This window comes from Lethenteron reissneri, unplaced genomic scaffold (genome assembly GCF_015708825.2).
Source record: "Lethenteron reissneri isolate LAM-NWPU_2019-01 unplaced genomic scaffold, ASM1570882v1 scaffold_1639, whole genome shotgun sequence".
NCBI classification, from domain to species: domain Eukaryota; kingdom Metazoa; phylum Chordata; class Hyperoartia; order Petromyzontiformes; family Petromyzontidae; genus Lethenteron; species Lethenteron reissneri.
The window spans coordinates 3,614,128-3,623,082 of record NW_026891376.1 but is presented as its reverse complement, the minus strand read 5'-3'; the positions used below and the strand labels follow the sequence as shown (position 1 = coordinate 3,623,082).

At 51.8% G+C, this 8,955-nt stretch overlaps 1 long non-coding RNA gene across 1 annotated transcript; it reads left to right on the top strand.

Annotated features, from left to right (window-relative positions):
* Positions 1-1,397: 1,397 nt before the first annotated feature.
* LOC133363028 (uncharacterized) lies at positions 1,398-8,167 on the top strand. Its single transcript, XR_009757564.1, has 4 exons — positions 1,398-1,696; positions 3,936-4,082; positions 5,152-5,276; positions 6,312-8,167. It is a non-coding gene; the product is annotated as an uncharacterized LOC133363028 (long non-coding RNA).
* The last annotated feature ends 788 nt before the right edge of the window (positions 8,168-8,955 follow it).

Genomic DNA, 8,955 nt, shown 5'->3' with positions numbered 1-8,955 from the left:
GGTGTCCGAACGCCCGCTGGCAGGAGGTCACGGGGCAGACCCAGGTGCCAAAACAACCCCCTACCTCCTCGCGGTGCCGGACGGGCAACACTGTCGTGGACATTGCTAGTGTGCGGAGGACCAATGCCCATTGGCCTCTCCCCTCACTGGCGTCTGCGAGGGGCTAGGTAACCCCTCCACCTTCAATGAATTACCACGAGACTACGATATAAACATAAACAAACATAAACCCGCAGAGACGACACCTGGGCCATCACAAATGGTAGCAGCTCCACCAAGTGGCTGCTGATAATCATCATCACCGCCACCACCATCATCATCGCCACCACCATCACCGCCACCACCATCACCGCCACCACCATCATCGCCACCACCATCATCATCGCCACCACCATCATCATCGCCACCACCATCATCATCGCCACCACCATCATCATCGCCACCACCATCATCGCCGCCACCATCATCATCGCCACCACCATCATCACCGTCGTCGTCACGTGGACATTCATAGCAGCAGCCAAATACTCTAAAACGCGTATTTCTACTGGCTTGGTGATTGGGTGGGTGGGTGGGTGGCTGGCTGGCTGGGTGGGTGGGTTGGGTGGATGGGTGGGTGAGTGACTGACTGGGTGGGTGGGTGGGTGACTGACTGGCTGGGTGGCTGGCTGGGTGGGTGGGTGGGTGGGTGACTGGCTGGGTGGGTGGGTGGGTGACTGGCTGGTTAGGTGGGTGGCTGGCTGGCTGGGTGGGTGGGTGGGTAGCTGGCTGGGTGGGTGGGTGGGTGACTGACTGGGTGGGTGGGTGGGTGACTGACTGGCTGGGTGAGTGGGTGACTGACTGGCTGGGTGGGTGGGTGGGTGACTGACTGGCTGGGTGGGTGGGTGGGTGACTGACTGACTGAGTGGGTGGGTGGGTGACTGACTGGCTGGGTGGGTGGGTGGGTGACTGACTGGCTGGGTGGGTGGGTGGGTGGGTGACTGACTGGCTGGGTGGGTGGGTGGGTGACTGACTGGCTGGGTGGGTGGGTGACTGACTGGCTGGGTGGGTGGGTGACTGACTGGCTGGGTGGGTGGGTGAGTAACTGGCTGGGTCGGTGGGTGGTGGCTGGGTGGGTGGGTGAGTGGTGGCTGGGTGGGTGGCTGGGTGGGTGGGTGGCCAGCTGGGTGGGTGGGTGGTGGCCGGCTGGGTGAGTGATGGCCTGCTGGGTGGGTGGTGGGTGGCCGGCTGGCTGGGTGGCTGGCTGGGTGGGTGGTGACCGGCTGGGTGGGTGGGGGCTGTGTTGGTGGCCTGCTGGCTGGGTGGGTGGGTGGCCTGCTGGCTGGGTGGGTGATGGCCTGCTGGGTGGGTGGTGGGTGGCCGGCTGGCTGGGTGGCTGGCTGGGTGGGTGGGTGGCTGGCTGGGTGGCTGGCTGGGTGGGTGGGTGGCTGGGTGGGTGGCCTGCTGGCTGGGTGGCTGGCTGGGCCAAGTCGCCTTGTGGTGCCTCCCCGAGGACGCCCCGGTCACCTCGACGCGGCAGGGCCCAGGTGGTCATCGTCCCCGTCAGAGACGAAGAGGGCCACGTGGCCACGGCGCAGGTGGGCGGGTCGCCCAGAAGGACCGAGGGGGGTGGAGGACCGTGTCTGGGAGGGTGCCTCCTATGAGCAGCGCGGCTGTGCGGACAACAACGACAACAACAGCAGCGATGCTGATGAAGGTAAACGTAATGAACCAGTCTGTGCGTTAATTGTGTGTTGGCCGACTTTCTGTGTTGCATTACATTACATTTCGAAATGTTGCTAGGTTATTTAATTCAGTGTGCCTCTCTCCCTGTCTCCTCATTTTTAAATCCTTTATATTAAGTTCGCTTGCGTGCTTGCGTGCTTACGACCGTGCAAATCTTTCGGTCGTTTTTTAACCCACTTCCCGTGATCCAATCGAGCTGACATTTTGCACACAGACTCGTTGTGCGTGACAATTTATTTTCGTGAAAAAAAATTCCAAAATTTTACACTTTTTAGGAATTTTTAAAAAATATTTAATTACCAATTGCTTAATGGTGGCAGGCAATCATCTGACCCATAGGTGGCAGCCATCTCAAGCCAGAGGACGAGAGGACTCTAGCCGCCACGCATATAAAGGATTTATAGTGAAAAACTTTGTTTTTACGGGTTAATTTTTTACAACCTTTTTTCAGCGTGCCACTCATTGACATGCTAATTTCTCTAACCCCTCCCTCTCTCCCTGCCCCCTCTCTCTATTTAAGGCCTCGACACAGAGGCGTGGTTTCTCTGTGTGCTTATGTACGTCTCTCTGTATCTCTGTATCTGTCTCCACTTATATGTCTGTCTATATGTCTCTAGTTCTGTGTTTTATCTCTCAAATTTAGAGCGTAATCAACCAGGTAGGGTGTTGACTGTTATAGGTATCCGACTGTTGTATTACATTACATTTCTAAGTACACTAAATTTGTGTTTCTATTTCATTTGTACCTGATGATGATTACTTGTGTTGCAATCGAAACGTCGTATGCTAGTATTTAATTTATTACTTTCTCTTTCTACGTGACTTTACCGAAAAAACCAAAGTGTAATTCCTGCAGTCACGAAAGCTCCTAATTAAGTTTGTGTGGGGTGGGTGGGTGGGTGTGCGTGTGTCTGGATGTGGGTGGAGTTGAGTGGGAGCGGTGGTGTAGCAGTCAGCGCTGCGCTCCGAACCTGGTGACCCCGAGTTCGATTCCCGCTAACGGCCAACACGGACGACGATGAATCTGAACCGGTCCTGGGCCTCCCCTAGGTCGACTCGGCCTGAAATGAGTAGCTGTGTAGTAAACATCGCTACTGGGGAGACAAAGGCGGCCGGGCGTGGTGCTGGCCACCCACCCTCTCGTGTGTCGTGCCGGCCTTCATAGGTGCTCGCTAACAGCACTTGCCCCAACTGTCTTGTTACAGGCGACACGGGGGATCTTTGTCTTTGTGGATGGGTGGGTAGGTGGGTGGGTTTGGGAGTGACTGAATGAGTGGGTGGGGTCGGTGAGTGAATGACTGAGTGAGCGGGTGGGTGGCAGTGAGTTGTAGGCCACTACAAGGTCAGGTAAAAAAGGTTCGGTTTCGTTTATTAGGTATAGCCCTGTGAGCCATTCGGCTCTTGAATCGGATGCAACAAACAAAAAACAAAAACATGAACAAGAAAACATCTTAACAACGAGCCTACCTTTACCCTACCTTTTAGCTTACCACAATACAATCACTCTACCCTTACCTTTTACCCTTGCGCCATACAAATTACCCGATTTTACAGGATAATTACTGGGGTACCACTACACATGAACAATGTTTGTAGCGGGTCAATGCTAGGTAGAGCGCTTTATTCGTATAGAATACTCTCGATGATTCCAATTTAAAATAGAGGCCCACGGACTGCGCCACGGAGCTTTTAGCGAGCGGTAAACACAATTCTTCCGTGCTAGCTTTACCCTACCCTTTACCGTACCCCTTGGCATGTCGACACCTCTTTACCCTTTTACCCGGTAAAAAGGGTAAATTACCTCGCCTTGCCGTGAGGCCTAGTGAGTTGGTGGGTGGGTGGTAAAGTGATGAGGTGAGTTTCGATTTAAAGCTTTCGTGACTGCAGGGATTCATCTTCTTGGTTCTTTCGGTAAAGTCACGTAGAATGGAAATAATAAAATAAAATATTGATAAAATATTTTATTATATTTTATGATGTTTTTATTATTATTTCCATTCTACGTGACTTTACCGAAAGAACCAAGAAGATGATGAGGTGAGTGTTGATGAGATGAGTGATGTGAGTCCGTGTTGTGACCTGTAGCTCTATGTGAGTATGGGTCTTTACGTGCTCATGATATCGGCCACTTCAGGGGGGGGGGGTGCCTTAACCCGCTGTGTGTGTGTGTACGAATGATTTGTTGATGGTGTTTCTTGTCACGTGTGCAGCCATCCCTGCGTTTGTTTTGCACCTCGCCTCACCGAGCGTCACAAGCTTGAGCTTGGCCACGATGGACGAGATTTGGTTCTTCACTCTGGACGTGGGCGAGGAGGGAACGTCGCGAGGGGGCATCGGGAACCGCGGATACGACGACAGTGAGAAAAACGACACCCACAGAGGACACTAGGAGACACCCATGGAGAGACGCGCACAGAGAGACACCCACAGAGAGACACCCACAGAGAGACACCCACAGAGAGACACCCACAGAGAGACACCCACAGAGAGACACCCAAGAGACACCTACAGAGAGACATCCACGGAGACACCCACAAACTCGGAGACACCCACAGAAACTCAGAGACACCCACAGAGAGACACCCACAGGGACACTCGGAGACACCCACGGAGAGACGCGCACAGAGAGACGCGCACAGAGAGACACCCACAGAGAGACACCCACAGAGAGACACCTACAGAGAGACATCCACGGAGACACCCACAGAAACTCAGAGACACCCACAGAGAGACACCCACAGGGACACAAACAACTACATCCGTGAGGCTCACTGAGACCCACAGAGACCGAGACCCACAGACACCCACAGACATCATCCCTGTGAGGCTCACGGAGACCCACAGGGACACACACAGAGACACACACACACAGAGACACACACACAGAGACACACACAGAGACACACCCACAGAGAGACACCCACAGGGAGACACCCACAACTACATCCGTGAGGCTCGCTGAGACCCAGAGACCCACAGACACCCACAGACATCATCCCTGTGAGGCTCACGGAGACCCACAGGGACACCCACAGAGACACACACAGAGACACAGACACACAGAGACACACACACACACAGAGACACACACACACACAGAGACACACACACACACAGAGACACACCCACAGAGAGACACACAGGGAGACACCCACAGGGAGACACCCACAACTACATCCGTGAGGCTCGCAGAGACCCACAGAGACCGAGACCCATAGACCCACAGACACCCAGAGACATCATCCCTGTGAGGCTCACGGAGACCCACGGGGACACCCACGGGGACGCCCACGGGGACGCCCACGGGGACTCCCACGGGGACATCCACAGAGACACAGACACACACACACAGAGACACACACAGAGATGCCCATAGTCTCTCTCTGTCTCTCTTTGCCACCTTCTCTCTCTGTCTCTCTCCTGCAGACTCTTTCGGAAAGCCTGGTTGGCTGTCCAAGACGCGTATCCCGGTCACCGCCCCCCCCTCCCCCGCGTCACGTGCTGCGGGGATGTCGGGCACAGCTTGTGAGCTTCATCAAATACTGCCTGCCGTGAGAACAAACTCGCACACCGCACGCGCCACACACACCACACCGCACGGACCACACACCACACCGCACGCACCACACACACCGCACGCACCACACACACCGCACGCACCACACACACCACACCGCACGGACGTACGCACCGCACGCACCACACACACACCGCATGCACCACACACACCACACCGCACGGACATACGCACCACACCACACACACGCGCACCACACCACACACACGCGCACCACACGTGCACCACACACGCACCACACACACCACGCCGCACACACAGACTAAAAGCTCTTTCCTCCTGACGATCGCTTGTGTTGTGATCTAAACGTTGTTGTTTTTGTTTAATTTTGTATCGTTTTTATTAAAATTTTTGTTACTGAAAGAACCAAAAATAAGTTCACATTTATAGACTGCCAGTACACTCACTTCGATTAAGAACCAGGCTACAGTTTACATTATAGACTGCCAGTACACTCACTTAGATTAATAACCAGGCTACAGTCTACATTATAGACTGCCAGTACACTCACCCAGCTTAATAACCAGGCTACAATCTCCATTAATGTTTTTTAGTTTTTTATTATTTAAATTTGTATTTAATTTTTATCATTTTGATTCACTTATATTATTTTCATATCTACGTGACTTTACCCAAAGAACCAAAGAATATCTCCCCAGTGTAGCCTGTAACAGACTGCAGGGGCAAGTGCTGTTAGCGAGCACCTATTAAGGCTACCGGCACTGTGGCACACAAGGGGGTGGGTGGCCAACGTCACGCCCGGCCGCCTTTGTCTCCCCATTGGCGGTGTCTACCCTACACCACCGCTACACCAGGACACACATTTTGAGGCCGAGTCGACCTAGAGGAGAGGAGGCCCAGGTACCTGGGTCGGATAATTATCGGAACTCGCCGGCTGAGTTTGTGGCCGTGAGCGGGAATCGAACTCGTTTCTCTGCCGGGTTCGTAGTGGCTCAGCGGAGCGCTAACCGCTGCACCACCGCTCCCCTCTCCCGTGTTCCCACCTCAGATGTGATCCACAACTGCGGGTGACTCCGGATCAGGCGCTGGCTCACGGCTGGCTCCAGACAGAGGCAAACGCCACCACCCCCAGCTTGGCCACCACCACCAGCCACCACCACCACCCCCAGCCACTACCACCACCCCCAGCCACCACCACTACCATCCCCAGCTTGGCCACTACCACCACCCCTAGCCACCACGCCCAGCCACCACCACCACCACGCCCAGCCACTACCACCACCCCCAGCCACCACAACCACCACCACCCCCAGCCACTACCACCACCCCCAGCCACCACCACCACCACGCCCACCCACTACCACCACCCCCAGCCACCACCACCACCCCCAGCTTGGCCACCACCATCATACGCTGAATCACTCATCATACACTGACTCGCTCATGCGCTGACTAACACATCATACACTCAAGCTACTACTGACTCACACATCATACACTGACTCAGACTCACTCATCATACACTCACTCACACTACCACTGACTCACTCGCACATCATACGCTGACTCGCTCATGCGCTGACTAACACATCATACACTCAAGCTACTACTGACTCACTCACACATACGCTGACTCGCACATCATACACTCACACTACCGCTGACTCACTCACACATACACTCAAGCTACTACTGACTCACTCAAACATCATACGCTGACTCGCACATCTTTCACTCAAGCTACTAATGACTCGCTCATCATACACCGACTCATCATACGCTGACTCACTCATCATACACTCACGCTGCTGCTGACTCACTCACACATCATACATTGACTCACTCACACATCATACACCGACTCATCATACGCTGACTAACACATCATACACTCACTCACACTGCCGCTGACTCACTCAAACATCATACGCTGACTCACTCATCATACGCTGACTCACTCATCATACACTCACGTTGCCGCTGACTAACTCACACATCATACATTGACTCACTCATACGCTGACTAACACATCATACACTCACTCACACATCATACACTCACTCACACATCATACACTGACTCACTCATACGCTGACTCGCACGTCATACACTCACTCACACTGCCGCTGACTCACTCACACATTATACACTGACTCTTACCATACGCTGACTCGCTAATGTGCTGACTAACACATCATACACTGAAGCTACTACTGACTCACATCATACACTGACTCAGACTCACTCATCATACACTCACTCACACTACCACCGACTCACTCGCACATCATACGCTGACTCGCTCATGCGCTGACTAACGCATCGTGTGCTGACTCACACATCATGCACTCAAGCTATTACTGACTCACACATACGCTGACTCACATCATACGCTGACTCGCACATCATACACTCACACTACCGCTGACTCACTCAAACATACACTCAAGCTACTACTGACTCACTCAAACATCATACGCTGACTCACATCTTTCACTTCAGCTACTGCTGACTCACTCATCATATGCTGACTCACTCATCATACGCTGACTCACTCGTCATACACTGACTCACTCATCATTCACTCACGCTGCCACTGACTCACTCACACATCATACACTGGGAGTGTCATGCTGCCAGCTATGGCTGCAAGTTCGGTCGTACATGTTATGTATATCGTTTATTGTTAAATTTTTAATCACAGCTACTATGATTACTGTTGTTACATTGTTTTTATAGCTTTATTTTGGTGATTCGAAAACATGGTTAATCTAAATTGTCTTATGGTTGTTGTTGTTGGCTTGCACCACTGATTTTTGTACACAGCGTTTTAATACTTTTTTTTGGGGCAATATTTGCTGGTTTATTCCAGGATTCAATCTTAATTTTAGAACTTTCGTGACTGCAGGAATTATTATTTGGTTCTTTCGGTTAAGTCACGTCTAAAGATAAAATAATAAATTAAATTAAATAATAGCATACGACGATGTGTTGCATACGACGTTTCGATTGCAACACATCGTCGTATGCTATTATTTAATTTAATTTATTATTTTATCTTTAGACGTGACTTAACCGAAAGAACCAAATAATAATTATTCCAGGATGTTTCTGTTGGTCGTCGTCGCTTTAAGATGTTCTGTGTTCACATTTTGTTTGTTGCGGTTGCACCCGATGCAAGAGCCGCATGGCTCACAGGGTTATAACTAATAAATGAAACTTGAATAAATGAAACTTGAAACACTCACCACACACTATATACACACGCTCACCACACACTATATACACGCACACGCTCACCACACACTCACCACACACACTATATACACGCTCACCACACACTACGTGCGCGCTCACCACACACACTATATACACGCTCACCACACACACACACTATATACGTACCACACACGCTCACCACACACTATATACACACACGCTCACCACACACACTCACTATATACACGCTCACCACACACACTATATACGTACCACATACACGCTCACCACACACTATATACACACGTTCACCACACACTATATACACGCTCACCACACTCACAATAGGTAGTCCTCTACTTATGATGGAGATGCGTTACGACGACCCCATCGTAAGCCGAAAATATCGCAAGTCGAAGATGGCCTAGCCTACCCAGGGGTCTTAAAGAATGGTTATAATTTAGCATAACAG